This window comes from Carlito syrichta, unplaced genomic scaffold (assembly GCF_000164805.1).
Source record: "Carlito syrichta isolate Samal-C Ts95f unplaced genomic scaffold, Tarsius_syrichta-2.0.1 Scaffold309281, whole genome shotgun sequence".
NCBI lineage: Eukaryota > Metazoa > Chordata > Mammalia > Primates > Tarsiidae > Carlito > Carlito syrichta.
The window spans coordinates 175,532-197,405 of record NW_007253377.1 but is presented as its reverse complement, the minus strand read 5'-3'; the positions used below and the strand labels follow the sequence as shown (position 1 = coordinate 197,405).

General features: G+C 50.8%; 1 pseudogene; it reads left to right on the top strand.

The window, feature by feature from the left end:
* The first annotated feature begins 1,244 nt into the window (after positions 1–1,244).
* LOC110596463 lies at positions 1,245–1,420 on the top strand (annotated as a pseudogene).
* The last annotated feature ends 20,454 nt before the right edge of the window (positions 1,421–21,874 follow it).

Sequence of the window (21,874 nt, the reverse complement as noted above, 5' to 3'; positions counted from 1 at the left end):
TCTCTACAGTAAATCACAAAAACCAGTCAGGTGTGGTGGTGTGTGTCTGTAGTACAAGCTACTTGGAAGACTGAGGCGGAAGGATTGCCTAAGTCCAGCTGGTTTAGGCTGCGATGGCCGTGAGCCTGCCACTGTACTCTAGCCTGGGCAACAAGAGAGACTCCAACTAAAAAAAAAAATGTTTTCCTTTTTGACCCTTTCTTTTATATTAAAAACATATGTGAAGTTTTGATTTTATGGTCTGTATAGAATAATTCTATTAGCTGAAAGTCTTTTGGGTCAAATTTTGTTGTTTGTTGTTTCTGATGCTTCCTGTTTGCTCTGGATCCTTGTGTGTCTTGTGAGTTGAGCTTACTAGTTTTGATTTAGGGGAGCTATTCTGTGCTATTTTTATTTTTTATTTTTATTTATTTTATTTTATTTTTTGAGTTCGAGTCTCACTCTGTCACCCAGACTGGAGGGTAGTGGCCGCTCCCGGCCACCCGCAGCCTCGACCTGCTGGGCTCTGGCCATCCTTCCGCCTCAGCCTTCCAAGTAGCTGGAATTACAGGCACGCACTACCACACCCGGCTAATTTTTTTGATTTGTTGTAAAGATGAGGTCTCACCAAGTTGCCCAGGTGGGTCTCGAACCTGCAGGCTCAGGCAATCCACGCACCTCAGCCTCCCAAAGCGTGGGATTACAGGCTGAGCCACCGAGCCTGGCTATTCTGTGCTATTCTGTGCAACGGATGCAAGAGTGCATCCTTCAAGAGATAGTTCACATTTGTTTCTGTCTTGTGTCAAGGTATTATTACGAGGGGTCTCTTCTACGTAAGATTTTCTTAACTGGGAGGTGCTGAGTCTGAGGGTGGTGTAGTACTGACCTGTGTTTATAAACTCTCAAGAAGTGTTTTTGGTTGACTGATTCCAGCTAGGTGGGCTTGTGGGCCACCTGCCTTGGACAGTGAGTGGATGCTTTTCTAGACCACCGTTGCGTAAACCCCAAGGATGAAGTTTTCAGGCCTGACTCCCCATTTCATCGGGTCCCAAGGCTTTGTCTTTTATCCTACGGGATTATTCAGACCCCAGCTTCTTTCCTTTTGGAAGCATCTGGGAATCAGTGGGGGAAGCCGAGCTGCCCAGGCTGCAGGCCTTGCGGGTGGAGGTGGGGGAGTGGGGAGAGAGGGGGAAGGGCGTCTTCTGGCCAACAAGCAGGACTGCGTCGACTGTGGCTGTGGCCATGGCTGTAGCCAGATCGAAATCATGGCAGGTCCTGAAGCTGATGCCCAATTCCGTTCACTGGTATTAAAAAATATTTCAACTCATACACCCTCATGGGTAGAATGAATTTTGTATTGGCCACATACGGAGGCATTGCTTTGATGGTCTTATACTTCAAGTTAAGATCTAAAAAAACTCCGACTGTGAAAGCAACATAACTAAACTGTTAAGTTCTCATGCTTGGAGAAGCTGATGTCAACTTATCACATGATGATTCAACTTGTACAATAAATTATGAACTTGGGAGAAAAAAAAAGAAAAGATCTGGGCCAGTCGATGCTGAGCGCAGCTGTGGCATGAGCACCACTCACCACAGTGGTTTTTAGCTTCCTTTTGTTTTTGTTTTTTTTTTCCTAGAAAGTTTCCTTGCCTTCCTATGAGATCAGTCATGCATCTAAAGGATGTTTATTTTAGCCAGTATTTTAAGTATTTGGCAACAGTAGGCCTTTTAGCTATCTCATCTGCCACACTGCTACAAACTGAAGTCAATTCATTCATTTTCTAGGGAAAATCCACATGGTGTCCAATATCTGATTTGAATATTTTAAAAACAAGTTTTGATGGATGTTTTTGAAGATCGAAAATAGTGAAGGCAAGGGACTTGGCTATACTTATCTTTATATTTCTCATGCATAAAGCATTGTTATAAATTAAGAAGCAAGCCGATAAGAGTGTATGAATTGTTGTTCTCTCAAGCCTGCACTCACTTCTTTTTTTTTTTTTTTTTTTTAGTTGGAGTCTCACTCTGTCACCCAGAATGGAGTGCAGTGGCCGCTCCCGGCCACTGCAGCCTCGACCTGCTGGGCTCCGGCGATCCTTCCGCCTCAGCCTTCCGAGTAGCCGGAATTACAGGCATGCGCTACCACGCCCGGCTGATTTTTTGATTTATTGTAGAGATGAGGTCTCGCTGCCCAGGTGGGTCTCGAACCCGTGGGCTCAGGCAATCCACTCACCTCGGCTGAGCCACCGAGCCCGGCTAATAAAATGTCTCAGCCAACCTGAAAATTTGTCCTCAAGCAAACATTTGATTAGAGGGTTTCTCTTTGTCCAGAAAAAGTTTCTTCAGACTGTGTTAAGGCTTTTCTTACACTCAGGCTCATGTTGGCATATAGGATAAAAATCAGGTGGCTAGCCAGGATTTTTTTTTTCTGTTTTGGTGACTGCTGTCCTGAGCCATGTCAACATGCAGACGCCTTTAAAGAATCTTTTTAAATTTTTAATCCTTTTTTTACTTTAGAGTTGTGGGATCCGTGTGAGGATTTGCTACATATGTAAATTGCGTGCAGGTGAGATTTGGGCTTCTAGCGCGCCCCCTCTGCCCCTGGTGATGGACAGGTGCCCAGTGGGTGGCTGTGTGCCCCTCATCTCCCCCAACCCCCATCAATAGGGCCTAGTGCCAGTTGCTTTTTGACTATGTCAGACACTTTATTCCATAATGGCTTGTAAGCTGGATTGTTCCCAATGCTGTATGAGTACATCAACCGATGTTGATAACAACGTATAGTCTCTCCTCCCACACCAGTGTGTCCACATGCATGAACACACATAGGAGCACATACACATGTATCAGAAGGGCACTTCACACCTATACACATATACACATATACACGTGTATCAGAAGGGCAGCACATGCCTATCCGCACACACATGTGTATTAGAAGGGCATCGCACACCAATATGCATACATGCATGTGTTAGAAGGGCAGCACACACCTATATGCACACACACATGTATTGGAAGGGTGCTACCTCTCTGGGTGAGAGGTCACGGCTGGGCTCAGGAGTCATGTGCCCAGGAGTGTGCATACTGGGTAGAAAGCCTCAGGACTGGTCCTCTTGTGCCTTGCTGTTGACCTGCATCTGCCTCCAGGGAGGTCCCACCCCACCAAGCAGAGCATGGCTTGTCCCAGAGCTGACCTGTGAATGACTAGCTAATGCAGGCACTGATCAGAGACTTCAAGGTAGCTTGAGCGGGGACTTGGAAAAAAAACAGAGTGAGTGGCTGCCAACCTGCCCCTCACTCTCCTTTTCACGACACTCTTGAGATGAGGATGTCCAGGTGGCTTCTGGATGAGGTGGTGCTGACCACATACTGCCACTCTGAGCAGTTCAAGGAGCAGCAGTAGAGGGTGGAGGATGGAGGATGGGGAGGGAGGCGGGGGTGGAAGTGGGTTGGAGGAGGCCCCTGGAGCTGAAGGCGGGAGCAAAACGCACTGAGATGTTCTGTGGATGGTGCTGGCGGTGGGCGTGGGGAGGTGACGACTCGCTCAGAGGCTGAGGGACTCCTGGGAGCTACGGTCTATCGTGTCTGTGTATTTGCATTTGGGGCTTCAAAGAGGAGTATAAACCATGCAAATGACTGTGGTGCTGACCGCCAGACAGAGAGACCGCAGACTCACTCTCCACCGTCTCGTTTTCTTTTTTTTTTTTTTTGACTGAGAGTCTCACTCCACCGCCCAGGCTGGAGTGCAGTGGCACACTCACTTCCACCCCAGCCTCAACCTGCTGGGCTCTGGCGATCCTTTCACCTCAGTCTTCCAAGTAGCAGGAACTACAGGCACACACTACCATGCCAGACTAATTTTTTGATTCATTGTAGAGATGAGGTCTCGCCAAGTTGCCCGGGCTAGTCTCGAATCCGCGGGCTCAGGCAATCCACTCGCCTCGGCCACCCAAAGTGCCAGGATTACAGGCTGGGCCACTAAGGCTAGCTTCGTCTTCTAGTTAGATAGGCAGGCAGGCCAAACACTCATGCCTTACACTGCAAACCTTAGTGTATAACTCCAGAGAGGAGCTTGCCAGAGTGCCAGATGACATACCACCCTGCCAGATGCTGTGGGACGATGTGTGCTGACTGTGTAACTCACAGCATGCTCGGTTTGCTTCCACTGTGGGGATGTATAGAACCCAAGGCTCAGTGAAGCAAGCTAGACTTCGTATGGTGGTCCGTCCCCTGCAGCCAGGCCCAAGCTTTCCTGCCTCAGTCTCCTGTTAATTGGCCCCACTCAGGTTCCTATGGGGCCTAGAAAAAGGGATGAGGAAGTTGAGGGCCCATTTTCCTACACCAGCCCTCTCAGAGGGCCGAGAGACAAGAAGGTGCAGCTAGCAATCTGGCTTGGTTTTTTTTTTCTAGTTGGCATCTCAGTCTGCTGCCCACTGCCACCGTAGTCTCAACCGGCTGGGCTCAGGTGATCCTTCGGCCTCAGTCTCCCAAGCAGCTGGAACCACACGTGCACCACCACGTCTGGCTAATTTTTTGATTTATTGCAGAGATGAGGTCTTGCCAAATTCCCTACGCTGGTCTCAAACCCCTGGACTCAGGCAATCCTTCTGCCTCTGCCTCCCAGAGTGTTGGAATTACAGGTGTGAGCCACTGTGCCTGGCAATCTTAAAGCAAAGACCAGGAGGCCCAGACGCCTCATTCCTGAGGGATGAGGCAGCCCTCCTGATGTCTGTCCCTTAGTTCTTCCTGCCTTGTGGCCTTCCTGTCACCTTGGCATGACAGCATCTTTGGTCTTTGTGTAGATCGTGGCCCCTAGAACCAGTCAGAAGAGCTTGGGTTCTCTGCAGGGTCAAAGTAAACGGACAGCAGAGGCCCGGGCTTCTGCCTGAGGTTGTCCGGGCTCCCTTCCTCTCCGTGTTGCCCTCCTGCCGCTGGGAACCCCACGCCCGGGCATCGGAACTATCCTGCCCGGAACATCCGACCTCTCTGCCTCGGCCTGTCCTTTACCAGCGGCCACTTGGCTTCTGCAGAGCTGCTTGTGCTCCTGGACCAGAACTGCCCTCTGGACAGAGCCCTTCCCACTGGCCCTGCAGCAGGAATCTTTCTCCAGGGCCTATCCTGCTGTCGGATGGGTTTAGTGTGAGGTCCAGGGACCTCCCACTTTGCCCAACCATCTGCAAGGAACTGGCCACTCTTGAGATGTGACATGCACCCCGTGGGTTCTCTCTGGCTGCTGTGTTAGAGGCAGGGGTGAACGCAGAGAGACCATCACAACAATCCGTTTGACAGAATGGCAGCAGGTTGGACTCAAGTGGCTGGATTCTGAATATGTTCTGTAGGGTTTCTCCACAAACTGGATATTGGGTGTGAGAAAGTGTGTAGTCAAAGATGGCTTCAAGACTGGGCATGGTGGCTCAATGCCTGTAATCCCAGCACTTTGGGAGGTTGAGGTGGGAGGACAGCTTGAAGTCAAGAGTTCAAGACTGCACTGGGTAACGTAGTGAGACCCTGTCTCTACAAAAAGCTAAAAAAGTAGCTGAGCAAAGTGGTACACACCTGTGGTCCCTGCTACCTGGGAGGCAGAAGGATGGCTTGAGTCCAGGAGCTTGAGGCTGCACTGAGCTAAGATATCATGACTGCACTCCAGGTGACTGAGTGAGACTCAGTCTCTAAAAGAAAAAAGGAAAGACTTCAAGGTGTTTTTCTAGGCTTGTGCAACAGAAAGGATCGTGCTGTCATGAACCGAGATGGGGAGTTTACATGGAGAGCAAATTTACAGAATGTAGGAGTGTAGTTTTGAATTTGAGTAAGATGTCTATGAAAGGGTAAACTGAGGCAAGGTGGGCCGGTGCTGCGGGAATAACGCAAGATTATAACAGGAAAGTAGAAGGAAGTAAAGTTTCTTATTCACCTTTCATAGATGGAAAGGGACCCGACACTCAGGTGAGTGTGGTGTGGAAGGCTGGAAACTGGGTGTATTTAAGGGCCTTTAAAGCAAAGGGGGGCCTAGACCTAGAGGATGTCTGGGTCAAAAAGAATATCCAGAGTTGTATTCTTTGGTTTCCATAGTAGTCACATGAATCTAGTATCTTGACGTCGCCAGGCATCAACGTCTCAATACCTCACGTGGTGGGTTGGAGGTTGTCATGGTCCTGTGATAACAATATACCAATAAATATGCCTCCTGGTAGTGTGCTGGAAGTCTTCATGGGAGGTCAATAACAATGTATCAATAGGAATGCCTAAAAGATAGATTGTTAGCAAGACTGGACATGCTTAAGGGGTTCTGTGTAATTATCGGTGAAAGGAGGTACTTATAGAAACCAAGAAGAAATTTAGCTTATTCTTAGTTTAGTCTTTTTGCCTCAAGCATAGCCATTAGAAAGCATTTAAACATTCTACTACAGGCCAAGCGGCAGCCTATTCCATTCCCTTGGCAAATCTCCATCAGATGGAAAGACCAGGACAGCCCAACCTTTCAGTTCATGATCTAGCATAATAATCTATAGTAAACTTTCAGGTTAAGACCACCTGTGGTCGAGGACTTTGTGGGTCGCAAAAGTGTAACAAGTCTCTTGCAAGAAAAATCTTCTGGACCCAAACCCTCAAGTTAACCTAATCAGCCCTTTGTGACCTACCTGACACAGACAGACCCCGCCATGAGAGCAATCATGTGACTAACCCACCCATCTGCCTGCTGTCCATCGCCTGACATCTGTACCTGTGCTTACCTGCCCCTTTGTGATGACGTGAGCAGACTACCACCCAATTGCTTTCATGACCTTCCCCCATCAATGGGAATGGTTGAAAAATTCAATCACGGGCAGTCATTCTCCATTGCCTTGCTCGACGCTGGGGTGGCCACGTGCTCTTTGAGCCATGGCTGCTGCCATGCTTCCTGGTTTTGGCCTCCTTCCCCACCTTGGGGAGGTGAAACTTCTCTTTCTCTCTCTCTAATTTGCTTTTAAATAAACTGTTTAAAATCTAACTTCTGTGCAATTCTTTGCATCTTTCATGTGGCATCAGATTGCACCCTAGATACCCACACCACAAGCGGGCCTGACCTAACATTCTGGGGGCCCCACTGGGAGAGTGTGACCCTAGCAACTGGTTTCTAAAACTAAAGTATTTTTCTTGTTAATTATTTTAGGGTAAAAGGATGTGTAGGCCGTGCAAGCTGTATGGCCAGGGAATGTCAAGATGTGAGGCCTAAGCAAAATGGTTGTGCTGATTCAAAATGGCTACATTATATTCTAAATTTCTAAGGTTCGCTCCTTTCAGTCTGGATAGCCAAGTGGAACTGCAGAGAAGACATTTGGCTATGTGTCTGAGTACTGAGACAACCCCTAGGCTAAGCTGTGTGTGTGGGACTCATAGAAGAGGTCTAGGGAGGGCCGCTCCACCCTCAGGGGGCCAGGAAATGAGACTTTGCTTACTTAGGTCCTTGTTATTTCCTTCTGTCTCCCACTAGAATGCAAGCTCTGTGACAGCAGTGACCTTGTCTCTGATGCGGAAGGGGAGTTGCAGGTCTACTTGGGTGCCACCGAGCCAGCCCCACGGTCACAGGCTAGTGTAGTGGAAAGAGAGAATTTGGACATCACCCCTTCTTACTGTACCTTGAAACTGCTTCCAGGAGGCCAGAAGATGAGGGAGGGGCTGCCGGAAGGAGCCAGGAGCCCTGCGGTCAACTGCAGAGGCCACAGCTTTGCAGGTGGCAGCTTACACATCCCCATGATCTGGAAAAGGGTGTCTGCCTGGAGCTCACCGTCCTACTGTGATTCTCTGCATGCGTGTGTTGAAAACCCAGGAAGTGCTGTAATCCTGTTAGCTCCATGCTTTCCAGCCCAGGAGTCGAAAATCCAATTCCCCAGAAACATCAGCAAACATAATGAATGCAGATGTCAGAGGAGATGCCAGAGGGCTCGATAGAGCCCGGCTCACAGGCCCTCAACCCGGGTGCTGAGCTTGGAAAGGCTCGGCTATGCCTCAGGCCTGACCCAGGGCTAATCGCCTGATCTCCCGTCAGGTCCAGGTACCCTGCTTTTCCACAGGAACCCCTTTCATTGGGTACCTCCCTTGCCTCTCCATACATCAGAGTGTCTTCCTAGAAAGAGGGACGGTTTGTCAAGTGGAATTTCTCAGATCGGCGTTGTACATTCCTGGCCTTCTTGGCTACTTCCTGTTCTTGGCAAAGTCTTCACTCCTTGGTGTTATTTCCACCTGTGGTCTCCCGGTGCCAAGGACTGGGCATGGCTCCAAGGGTGTCGAGCGACTGACCCTATCAGCCTCTGTCTCCAAGGGTTTGTCTGGAGCTGTTCCTGTAGTTACCACCTGCGCCTGCCCTCCCCTTACTCTCTCATGGGAATTATTGACAACGTGCTTTCAGGCTGATCATTTCACACGCAGCAAGAGCCTGCGAGCTGAACCACTGGTAGCACACAGGCTCTCAAGAATCATAAGGTAATTGGGAGGGTGTGCTGATGGGGAAAAACACAGACAATGTAAAACAGGAAACTGAAAATCACCCATGATTCTGTGATCCAGAGATGGCATGGTCAACACATAGGTGCGGCTCCTTCCAGGGTCTTTTGTGCAAGTTTGTAAAGCAGTGCTGTGATGGCACCGGGGAGTCCCCTTCTCCCCAGCCAGCTTCCAGGTGGGCATTGCAGGTGTCTAGGAGACACATGGCATCCTGCGCACGGAATCCTCAGATCTGCAGTGATGGTCCAGTGCCCAAAACCCGCCTGGTCCCATCTCAGATGAGTCTTGCTTCCTGGGCTGCATCGAGGAACTGGCGACATTTTTGGATTTCTGAGCCCTGATCCAAGCTGAACTCTCCCTGCCCTCACTTGTCCCCTTAGAGGGCTGAAGTTCCTCCATTCTGCAAGCTTATTCTGAGCTTGGCAGCAGCAGGCATTGAGGGGCGAGGGCCACCTCAGTCCCACCTCCTGGCGGGGGGAGAGAGCGAGCCATTCGTCTCCAGCTCCTGGATGCCCGCCCTGCTTCTGATCTGTTTTTCCATCTGGGATTCAGAGCACTTTTCTGCTTTTCTCCCTCACAGAAAGGGCCAGAGGCTGTCGACTCTCCCACGATTAGGGAAAGCTGGCATCTGTCAGCAGCCCCTGCTCATTAATTGAGAAAGAGCAGCCGCCAGGCCCAGCAAAGTCACTTGAGGTGGGTGAGGGCTTTTCTTTGCAAAGTCATGTCTCTGCCCCAGCAGTGACTGGGGCAATTGAAGACGTCACAAAGGAGACGGCTTTGTCCTCTTGCCCCACTGTGTGGCCCCGTGACACTTCCTGGCATAGGATCTCACCTTTCCCTGCCCTCCCCCCCCAGTGAGCTGATGATGTCACATCTGTTTGATGTTTCTCCCTTGGCACCAGCTGAGCCTTTGGGATGTCTCCATGCCTCTGTCTCTCTGGGTCCCACCCACCCATGCACACCCTGCTCAATTCTCCCTCCATCCAGAAGACTTGTTCTCATCTTCCTGAACCTCGGTTCTGAATCCCTTCAGCACATGCCATGCCTATTGGCACTGCCCTACAGCCAGGTTGCCAGGACCCTGCTCTGAGATTGCCCTGAGAAGATCTCTCTCTGGCCCTCCTCACACCATGGGGCGCACAGGGCATGGTGTATTTCTGGACTTTGTTCCTATACCTGAGACACCAGATTCCCCACCCAAGCCATGCCTGGCCCCTGCCATACCCTGAGTGTGAGGCAAGCAGCTGGTGGGTAACCACAGAAGACGGCTATTTGGGAGGAGTGAGGTGGGGTCTTGGATGTGTGAACTGGCTTGTCTACACACATGTGCCAAGCCCCATCACGTTGTGAGAAAAGGCAGGACATGGAAGAGAAGGGCTGGTCCTAGAGAAGGGGCCTTTATTTGTGCGTGTCTGCACTCTTGCCTTGTCCTCTGCAAAGAGCAGGGTGTGCCTGGTTCCCCTCAGTTTCAACATCCACTCCTTCCAGTTTTGCTCTATCCTCCAGGCAACACGAGTGGAAGCTTCTGGGGGCAAGAGTCATGGCTATCATTTTTACATCTGCCAACCTATCAAGAGGCTCTGAGCTGGCATGCGAAGCTGGCTGGGTCCACCAGCGAGGGCTTGGCTAAGTGGGTCCCACCGAACCTGCTCCTGTCCCACGCAGCCCTGGCTCAGGTAGTCTACTATCCTGGAGTCCCTGGCCACCCTCTTCCTGACCCCAGAGGCACCCGGGGACAGCGGCTTTCAGAGAGCAGGGCTGGTTTGACTTTGGTGTTCCTTGTAGAATTGGAAAGACAGCCACAGGCAGTGGAGCTTGGTACATACTGGGTGAGTGACACAGAGCAGAGTTCTTTCTAGCTAGAGGAGCAGGACCATAGGCCATATCCCCAGTGTGTGTGAAGGGTGGAAGGGACATTTTCTTAGGGACTATTAAGCAAGCCAAGGAGGAGGAAGCCCTAACTTAGTCATAATGCTCTGGGCAAATTCCATCATAAAATGCTGTGACCCAGATCAACAGAACTCCAGGGCAACCATGGGAAGGAAGCATAGAAAATGAGTGTCCAGGGGGTAAACTTGGCCAGGGGCTGGGGGCTTCCCCTCAGGGCTGGGGTTTTGAGGCTAGCCCCCTGGCTGGGCTGTAAGTGGTGGAGTCTGGCCTGTCTGTGGGGCATGGAGACACTCTTGGAAGAAGGGAATCCTTTCTGTGTCCTGCCTACTGCCTGGCTCTGGCCCCAGAGACGCCATCAGGCTGTGTTTCCTGAAGTGCAGCGGATGGAACTGCTAGAATTTGAAGGTGGTCAAGTTCTGTGGCCAGTTCCCTGGGCTTTTGGGTAGCTGCTGTTCTCCCTCCCACCCTCTTCCTTTTCCTAACTTAATGCACAGGGCTAAATTCCACTTATTTAGGAAGATTATATGTCTTATAAATTTAATAGTTGATGCTCAGGCCGAGTCCCTCCTCTTCCTGCATATTTATTAAAGATGTCCTGGGAGGAATGTCAGTGAGTCATGACATCATACATACTTAGAGAGAAGGAGCTGGAGGCTGGGAAGAGGGAAGTGGGGAGAGAGAAAACCAGGCCGTTTTAAAACCAGGAAGGAATTGAACATTTCTTTTGGGTTGGGCTTGTGGTGGAGGCTGCGTGGGCTTTTGGGATGGGGCAGAGAGCTGTGAGTGGCATTTCTGCCCCAAGCCATATGGGGCTGAGGTACCATGTGTGCTGGCGAAGTCAGACTTCTTTTGAATTTGGGTACACACTATGCCTTTGGGATGCGAAGCACACGTTTTAATCAATAACGAAGGAAAAAATCCTGGCCAGATGTTGTATCTTCTCTGGCTAGTTGGAGGAAGTATTGGGGTAGAGTCAGCGTTCGGATGCATGACTTTCGTGCTAGACCTCCATCTAAAGGCTGCTTTTTTTTAAATCGGAGTCTCACCCTGTCGCCTAGGCTGGAGCCCCGAGCTGCTGCTAGGCTCAGGGGATTCTTCTGCTTCAGCCTTCCAAAAGCCAGAACTACAGGTGCATGCCACTATACCTGGCTAATTTTTTGATTATTGTAGACGAGGCCCCACCAAGTTGCCCAGGCTGGTCTCGAACCCCGGGGCTCAGGCAATCCTTTTGTCTCAGCCTCCCAAAGTGCTGGGATGACAGGTGTGAGCTACTGCGCCCAGTCTTAGGTTATTTTTATTTTATGTCTGTAAAAACATGGGAAGCTATGTGTGGTGGTGTGCGCATGTCATCCAGCTACTTGGGAGGCTGAGACAGAAGGATCACTTGAGCCCAGGAGTTCAAGGTCAGTTGAAATGAGCAATATAGAGAGACTCCAACTATTTAAAAAACACACAGAACTGCCAAACCATAACCATATACAAAACCCAGGCAACAACAAAATAAATGGAGAGGAGTGATGGGGTGGAGACAGGAGGAGGTGGACAGTTCTCCCAGAATTCTGCTGAAGCCTAAAGCTCATCTCCAAACATCAGGAAGACATTTTCTTTTTTTTTCTTTTTTGAGTTGGAGTCTCACTCTGTTCCCCAGACTGGAGTGCAATGGCACGCTCCCGGCCACTGCATCCTCGATCTGCTGGGCTCTGGCGAGTTTTCTACCTCAGCCTTCCAAACAGCTGGAACTACAGGTGCACGCTACCACGCCCAGCTAATTTTTGATTTATTGCAGAGATGAGGTCTCGCCAAGTTGGCCAGGTGGGTCTTGAACCCATAGACTCAGGCAATCCACTTGCCTTGGCCTCCCAAAGTGCTGGGATTATGGGCTGAGCCACTGAGCCTGGCCTGGGAAGACATTTTCATGGTTCTCCTCACCGACGCCTTTATTCTCTAGGTGGAATCATTCACAGATCCCTCTTTCCTGATGGAATTGATTTTTTAAAGTCTGAACTGAGGGGGACACATTTCTGCTTAGCAGTGCTGTAGGAGTTCATTCTTTCTGCCTGTGCCCTCGGGGAGGGGAGAGGGAATGTCCACACAGACCCAGGACTGATCCCTCTGACCCCCTTGCTGGCTTGGCACCCTCTTCACCTGACTTCAGTTCTGCGCAGCATCTTCCTGCCTTCCTACGAAGTGGGCAACCCGAGTCCTCTCCCACGTAGGATATGACTGTATTTCTAAAATTCTTTGACCTTCTCTCTTGTCTGCTCTTTATATAAAGTAGGCTTGGGGATGGGGGTGGACTATAGTTGGAGGCAGAGCTTTTCTGTAAGTTTCTGGAAGTTTCTTTAAGAATGCAGGGGAAGCCGGGCTCGGTGGCTCAGCCTGTAATCCCGCGCCTTTTGGAGGCTGAGGTGAGTGGATTGCCTGAGCCCGCGGGTTCGAGACCCGCCTGGGCAGCGAGACGTCATCTCTACCATAAGTCAAAAAATCAGCAGGGCGTGGTAGCGCATGCCTATAATTCCGGCTACTCAGAAGGCTGAGGCGAAAGGATCGCCGGAGCCCAGCAGGCGAGGCTGCGGTGGCCGGGAGTGGCCAATGCACTCCAGTCTGGGAGACCGAGTGAGACTCCAACTCAAAAAAAAAAAAAAAAAAAAGAATGCAGGGAGACTTCATGCCTGTTAATTTCAGGTTTGGGATTTTTACTGCGATTCTGCAAGCCGAGGCAATTGGAGAAGGACCACTCGGCAAACTTCCATGTTAACTCTCTGTTGTTGGAATGATATACTGACAGTCACACACAGAGATGCCCCTCCCATCCTCTCACTCATTCATTCACACACTAACTCCCGGGCTCTTGTGTCCTGCAGGGGGCTTCGTGGGAGGGACAGGGGTGTGAACAAAAGCAGCCGTCCTGGCCTTCCAGACCTTACAGTTGGGGCGAGGCAGGATAGCCAGCGGAGAGTCACAGTGTGTGTGACGTGGCCTCGGAGAGGGGAAGGAAAAGGGGACCACGTGGGGCACCCAGCTTAGCCGGCGGGGGGGCTGTTGGGGAGTGCTTTCTAGGTAGCTAAGTGAGGACCACGCTGAGTCCTGAAGGCCGAACAGAAATGAACTAGACTAAGAAGTAGAGCAGGGCCGGGCATGGTGGCTCATGCCTGTAATCCCAATGCTTTGGGAGGCTGAGGCAGGAGGATGACTTAAGGCCAGGAGTTCAAGACCAGCATAGGCAACACAGCAAGCCCTCACCTCTACAAAATATAACAACAAATTAGTTAGGCATGGTGATACATGTCTGTAGTCCCAGCTACTCAGGGGACTGAGGTAGGAGGATTACTTGAGCCCAGGAGTTCAGTGATGCAGTGAGCTATGATCACACTGCTGCACTCCAACGTGGGTGACTCAGCAAGACCTCGTTTCTTAAAAAAAATAATAAAAAAGCCGGGCACAGTGGCTCTAGCCTGTAATCCTGGCACTTTAGGAGGCCAAGGGGAGAGGTTGCCCGAGGCCAGGAGTTTGAGACCAGCCTGGGCAACATGGTGAGACCTTGTCTCTACAATAAATCAAAACATTAGCTGGGCATGGTAGTGCACACTTGTAGTTCCGGTTACTTGGAAGGAGGTGGAAGGATCGCCTGAGCCCAGCAGGTCGACGCTGGGTGGCCATGAGTGTGCCACTGCACTCCAGCCTAGGTGACACGAGTGAGACTCCAACTCAAAAAATAAAAATAAAAATAAAAAAGAAGCAGTGGCTGGAGCACGATCATATGGTAGGCATCCTGGCGAGAGTTCCAGTTTCCAGCTGTAGAACAACTCTTGGCTGGAGACGGAGACTGGAATGTGGGGGCCGGGCCTTGAGACAGGGAGACCCCTGGGCAGCTGCTTCACTTTTCACTGGTCCTGTTTGCCACTGGCCTGGTCTAGGGAAGTGAAGATGGTGGCCTGGACTGGACTAATGACAGACAAGACCTGAGAAAAGTAGAGAGATTTAAGAAACATCTTTCTTTTTTTGAGTCAGGGTCTCATTCTGTTGCCCAGGCTGGAGTGCAGTGACACGCTCATGGCCACTGCAGCCTCGACCTGCTGGACTCAGGCAATCCTTCCATCTCAGCCTCCCAAGTAGCTGGAAACACTGGCGCATGCCACCATACCTGGCTAATTTTTTTTTTATTTATTGTAGAGACAAAGTCTCACCAGTTTGCCCAGGCTGGTCTTGAATCCCTACTTTGCCTCAGGCAATCTTCTTGCCTCAGTCTCCCAAAGTGCTGGGATGACAGTTGTGAGCCACCACGCCTAGCACAAATAGCATCTTGTTTCTTATTTGCTTACTCCAATTTTTTTTCCCGCAGAAATAGCGAAGATGTCCCCAAGAGGGCAAGTGCTCCCTCCATCTGTGACATTACTTCTGTGTCCAGCCTATCCGCCAGCCCCGCTGGTGGCTACCCCCAAAATTTGCAAGCCCCAGGACCAAGGCATATATGATTGTAAAGTGAGTTTCCATGGCAACCAAAAGTCAGCTTGGGTTTGGTCTAACAGATTGGTAGGGATGGGGGAGCTAAAGCTCAAAGACGTTGTGACTCTGAGCAGAGCTGACGAAGAGGGTACTGGTCTTGTGGGCCTCGCTGCATTACCCTGCTAGGCTGGACAGGGAGTCCTGGGAGGAGGCAGATCTGAGTTCTGACCAAGTGGAAGTCCCTGGAAGGGGTTGCCTGGGACCCGTGGCATATACAGGAAGGCTCCAATATACGGATGCATTGAGTTCCGAGAGTGTGTTTGTAAGTCCAGTTTGTTCCAAGTTCAACAAAGTCAGTTCAACAAAGTCAGTCAATTCCCACAATTGGCTATACATTACTGAATGTATTGAAAGTTCTATACTGACCCCTGGTGGAGAGAAATAATACACTAAAAACACAGATGTGCATCATTAAAGTTCATAACTTGAAGGTTTGTATGTAGAGGACTCATTGTATATGGCAGCCTTGCTGTATGAGATCTGAACAGCAGGTGGCTGCTGAAGGTATGGTGGGGTAGACAGCTGGGGAGTGTCACTGAGGACCAGGAGAGAGTTTTCTGGGAGGGGCTGGGAGGCTTACAAGGGGAGCCCCAGTGCTGTCCCCTGAGAATGCTGTGGTGACACCCTGGGCTCTCAGCTCTGTGAGGTTCCAGGGCATTGCTGGGATTTTCCCCACCATAATTAGACCCCCCTTCCCCCAGTTAGTTATTGGACTCCTGTAGGGCTTTGGTGACATCATGAAGGGAAGACTTTGGAGCAATGTTCAAAGCCTGAGAAAAAGAGTGGGTGTGGTGGTGTGTGCCTGTAGTCCCAGCTACTTGGGAGGCTGAGGTAGGAGGATTGCCAGAGCCTGGAAGTTCAAAGTTGCAGTGAGTCATGGTTGCACCACTTCATGCCAGCCAGGGCGACAGAGCGAGACCCTGTCTGAAAAAAAAAAGAATCCTGAAAAGCAGCAGCTAGAAGGACCTCTGAATGTCTTTCCTCTGAGCATATACCTCCCTCCTTGTTACCTGCCTTCGATATCTGAAGAATGGAAGGACAGACAGAGTCGCAAGTCAATTCCTGAAGCTGCTCCTAGCCGCCCTCTGTTGAGTGTTTGCCATGTGCTGGCGCTTGAAGTTATTCCCATTTCAAAATAGCAGCCCATCATCACCGGTGGGGCAAGCACTGTGCTATCCCCGTTTGACAAGCAGAGAAGATGGTGCCCAGGGAGGTCACGAGCACATCCTAGATCACGCAGTGAGGAAGCAGAAGAGAGGAGCCGAGTGGTGCAGTGGGCCCTCCTCCCCACCTTGACCTTCATGTATTGGGTGTTGCGGGCCATGCTGTCTCTTCGACATGCTTCAGTGGGCTTCTGACCCCCTGCCTCCCCGGCAGCTCCTTTGCAGATTCTGCTATGGATTCCTCCTCGCCTTCCCAGCTCCCAAGAAGGCTCACCCTGCTTCCGTCTCCCTCTGTGCTTGCCTCAGTGCTCACCTCGTTGGTCTCATGCCTCCAAGCAGCATCTTCAGGTTGATCACCGCCATATTGCATCACTTGTCTGTTTTGTGTCCAACTGACTATCTGACACCTTCACAGAGTGACCTACAGGAGTCCAAGCTTGGATTCTTCACCTTCCACGTGTGCACCTCCGCCATTTCCCGACTGCAGTAGACGGCGGCTCCATCTTTCCACTGCGGAGGCCAAGCCACCTCGCGTTGGCCTCGGCTCCTTTGGTCATTCCTCCACATGTGGTTGTGCAGACTCTGACCGCCACCACTCACCTGGTCCGAGTCACACTCCCCTCTCGTCTGGCTGCCTGCACAGCCTCCCAGTTTTCCTGTCTTCCTCCCGCATGGATTTCCAACACAGTAGCCAGAGTGATTTTTCAAATACAGAGCTCAGAAAGCACATTGTTTCTCTGCTCAAAACCTTCTAGTGGTCTCCATCTCACCCAGGGAACAGCCAAACCCTTCAGGATCTCACACTGGTCTCCAAAGCCCAGCGTGACTCGGTCCCATTGCCCCTCACGGCTATCCCTGCTCACTCTGGTCCAGCCGCTGCTCCTTGGATGTGCCAAGACTTTTCTACCTCAGGGCCTTTGCTCCTGCTGTTTCCTCTATCTGGAAGGTTTTTCACTCAAATAAGTGAATAGCTGTTGACTGTACGAGGGGCAGCTGTTTGAGGGTCCATGGGGGCTGGAACACTGACCCCATTCTGCTTTCACAGGGCTCTGTTCCCTCTCACAAGGCCCCTTTTTCTAATTTGCACAGGTGGAGGACCCTGCAGCTTGCTGGTCCTGTTGGCAGCCAACAAATACTCAGGAGGCTGGGATGGGAAGATCACTGAGTCCAGGAAATCAAGGCTGCAGTGAGCTGCGAGTGCAAAATCATCACTGTTATTATTATCAGTTCAAAAAAAAACTATTTTAAGATGAAAAGGGGACTATTCCCAGGAAGGGAATACTCTTAAAATAAAGAACAATTTTCCCAAGAAAAGACAGTTGCACACACACACACACACACACACACACACACACAGAGAGAGAGAGAGAGAGAGAGAGAGAGAGAGAGAGAGAGAGAGAGAGAGAAGGAGAGAGAGAGAACCCTACATTTTCCTTTTGCTTAAGTCTGATGGAAACTTTCCCATAAATAGGTCTGATCTATGTGGCTTTGGGCAAGTGACTCTGGGGCTCAGCATGCTGTGAGATATGGAGAAAGCCTGGGAGAGGTTTGGCTAAAGAAATGATGAGGGATGGTCAGCCTTGCTGCAGGGGCTGGTAGAACTGGAATCTTCTAAAAGCAGACAGGTGGATTCCTATAACTCAACACACTTTAGACTCAGCATTGGAGAACTAGGGGAGGGAGGAAATAACGGACCCTCTGAAGGCCAAGTTCACTGCTCCCCTAAGGAACTGCCTTCCTTCTCCCCTCCCTCCTTCTCAGACCCGTCCAATCTTTGCTGATCCAGCAGGCACTGTCCCCTCCGCTGGATGGACTGGATATTCCTCTTCAGGAGGAGGCTCTGCCAAGCCAAATGCCCGGGTTCACCTTTATTATATCTAAGTGGAGTTCAGCTGGGACACTCAATGCCAGGACCCCGGGATCCAGTGGACAGGACACGTCTGTGAGTTTACTTGAGTTGGTGGATGGCTCGCTGGGGTCCCAGGTGACTGGCCATTCACAGCTCCCCCGGGGAGACACACATGTTCAGTGGCATAACCTTCGGAGACTTCCCATCAGTTCAGTGTTTCTATTTGTTGTTCTAAGCTGCTACCTTACACTGACTTTATCTGCTCTTACGTGAGTTCTGGCCACCTCTCAAGTGGGAACATGTCTGACAAAACACCAATTTCCTCTGAATGAAGATTCTGAATTGTCCATGAAATGAAAGCTTGTTCCTTGAAAAAAGACTTAATAGAGCCACAGCACAAAGGTTACGGCTGGGCCACTTGGATTTTTTTGGTGGTGCCAGGGACAAAACACTTCAATACTGAGATGGATGGCGTTCATTTGTGTTGGGGCACGCGTGTGGCCATGCCTATGTATGTGCGCATGCCTGCTGAGCTGGGGTGGGGAGGTGGTACTGGAGGAGGAGGGGAGGGACAGGTTCACGCCTGCCATCCCAGCACTTTGGGAAGTTGAGGAGAGAGGGTTGCCTGAGTCCAGGAGTTCAAGACCAGCCTGGGCAACTTGGTGAGACCTCATCTCTACAATAAATCAAAAAGTTAGCTGGGCATGGTGGCATGTGCCTATAGTTCCAGCTACTTGGAAGACTGAGGTTGAAGGATTGCCTGAGCCCAGCAGGTTGAGGTTGCAGTGGCTGTGAGCATGCCATTGCCCTCCAGCCTGAGCAACAGGCTAGAGTGAGGAGAGTGAAGTCTGCTCCCATTTTGGTCCTCTCAGTTGCTGCCTTCTCTGTGACCTTGGGAAAGTCACTTCATTTGCAAAATGGATATGAACCATTTTTTGTCCTGTACCGGTCAAGATTTAAGGCAGGAAGCAGAAGCCACTCCGAGGATGCCAAGCAGAAAGGGATTTTATATGGAGAATGAGATCCTTACAAAATCACTCGAAGAGCCAAAAGAGTGAAGTCGAGGGCACCAGGTCAGGAAACTGCTGTCGTCACGGCAGCCTCCACTGACATCATCATGGCTGCCCCACACCCTTGCAGCTGGGGACAAGACCGTAGGCCCTGGAATCCAGTCATCTCCTTCACTGAGTGTCAGGCCACAGCTTTGCAGAGAGATGGTGTCTCCTGGGGTTCAGTCCCCAAGCCTGGCACAGACACATCTAATAGGCAGAACCAGAGCTGCCCTTCAAGACTGGGAAGTATCGTTTTTAGCTTTGCAAGCTCTGGAGACAGAAGGGTAACACGGAAATTGAGAATCCATCTGTGCATTCAGCAGAGTCTATTTGCTCCAAAGTTCCACGATCCTGCTGGGGAGATTAGACTGGGAAGTTTCAACAGAAGTGCGAGCCTTTTCAAGTTTTCCTGGGTTTTGCTAAGTCTCCCCAGCCCTTGTGCGTGGCCTGCAGCCCAAAGGGGCGAGGCGCCCTGCATGCTGGGGCAGTGGAGCTTGATGTGCCTTGGAGTCCACTCTGGACATCCACTCTGTGGGGGTGGGAGCATCCGGAAGGGCTGGCCAGTTGCCTTCCTATAATTCCCCCTGTCCCAACTCTCCACCTTGTGTAAGGTTGAGAAACAGAATTCAAAGGACACAGAAAAATGAAGTTCAGGAGAAAACCAAGCATTCTCCTCGAGTCACATGGCCAGGGTCTTGTAATCTAAGCACAGATTCCACCCCCTAACCCCCACCAGTGAGGGACCCAGGGGTTCTGGCAGGGTATGGGTTCAGCAGGATTCCTATTGGGGAGCAGGGAGAGAGGGTGGGGCTCTGCATCTCTGTTCTGCCTTCCTTCCCACAAGGGCAACTTGAGGTCATGAGCAGAATGAAGGGCAGGAGGCCGCCTGGTGGAGGACAGAAAGAAAGAGTAGGATTTCCACCACCTTTTGACGGGACATGTCTCTCTGCTTGCATCACCCCTCTCACCTGGCACTCATTGGTGCCCTCTTGCCACAGCATGGGACGAGGAGCCACCTTACCTCCCAAACCGGGTTCTAGATCCATGTGGGGAAGACTGAGGAGGGTGGGGGGAAACGCAGGGTGATGAGGTGCCGCTGGGGAGGTGGGAAACTGAGGGTTCCAATCTTTTTCCCCTGGTGCATCCTTAGGACTTTGTCCCATGGAGACTTTCAGAGAAAGTCCTGGGACACAGGTTGGTTTGTCCTAGAGGCAGCATCATTCAGAAACAAGCAGACAATGAACGACATGAGCCCCTGGGTGGCACCGTGTCAAGCTGCCACCCTGCTTTGGTGCCCTGGAGCAGTGTTGCTACTTGTGGTTGTCAACATGGGACGTTCTGGTCTACAAGGAGAAGGCATTGGAAGACCAACCCCCTCCTTCAGAGAAGGAACTTTATGGACTTTGTGGAAGCGTCACAGGTCTTTCTGGATGCAAATCCCACGAGCATCCAGAGTGTCCCGCACATCCACAGACAGTATGGCAGCCGCTTGGGTAAGAGAGCAAGCTGTGTCTGGGCCCCACTTTGCCTGTTGCCAGTTGTTGTCTCGCCTGTAGCAGGAGGGTGATGTCCACTCTGTGAGCTGGGGGTGGGCCTCTGACCGTTTGTGGCTCCAGGTCTGCGGGGCACCTTGCTCCTTCCTTTTCCACAGGACGTGGGCTCCTGCTCTCCCAGCCTGCATCTCTTTCTCAGCAGGTGGAGGGTGGGCTCTGAGTGCCCAGAGGACCCCCTTTGGCTGTCAGGAAAGGGCTTGGATGTGCGCTGAATACACTCTTCGATGTTGTTATTCAGCGGGAAGAAAGAAGAGGAAGAAAAGCAAAGGGAGAAGATATTGTTTGGGTACAATCTCTGTTTGCAATTTTCCACATCGGTTCTTTTTATGAACACTCCGAAAACAAGACAACAGCAGCGGCTGATTCAATATGCGCCATGCAGGAAAACAATAAGGAAAAAAATAAGGGTTTTTAATAAGCACTTGGAAAGGCTGTAATTAAATCTCGGGCTCTGTTTGGAAAACAAGAATCTCATTTAGTGCTTTTGCCCTGGCGCTCCCTAACATCTGCACCCGTGTTTTCTGCTGGGCAATTACTGCGTCCTCGGCGGCTTGATTAACAAATACAGGTGCGGACCAGCTCAGGAGGGAGCTCCCAGGGTGGAGGGAGCGGCGGCTGCAGGAGAGGGGAAGCAGGAGAAGATTTGGCCTGCACCCCAACAGGTGTCGCAGGGATCAGGGGCTGCGGAAGGAAGAGTCACTGGCAGGGGAAGGAGGAGTGAGGGGAGGCCCACCCGTCTCTGCTGTCTGCTTTCCTTGGAGTTGGATTCCGCCAAGAGCCAAAGGATTGTGGGAACACAGAGGGCCCCTCTGGGCTAGGATTCAAGGACTTTAAAGAAGATGACCAGAGGAAGAAGGGAATGGGAGCCGGAGTCAGTGGGGTTGTGCGTCCACAGGGATTTAAAAAACCCTTTCATGGACTGGCAGTAGTGGGAAACTGCCTGGTGGGAGGGTGTCCCACTTCATCAGTAAGGGTGCCTGATCTCAAACCAGTGATGTGGGGACCAAAGTGAGGCCCAAACTTTAACTGTGCAATGATCATTGGCATACCGAACCCAGGATTGTACCCCATATCTTTAAAATAAAAATTTTAAAAAGTTCTTTCATACAATCGTTGGACATATTTGTGGGGTACAGGGAGATATTTCCATACATATCTTTATCATGTCTAATGATAAAATCAGGGAATTAGTATCTTTGTCGCCTCAGATGTTGATCATTTCTCTGTGCTGGGCACATTCAAAATCCCCTTCTCAATGCCAGTAGTAGGAAACTACTGAGGGCAGGGGACGGGAGGGGGATTGGCAGTAGTGAAAAACTGTCAGGGGAGGGGGGTATACCTCATCAACAAGGGTACCTGCATAATAAACATTTGTATACCTAACCCTGAATTGTA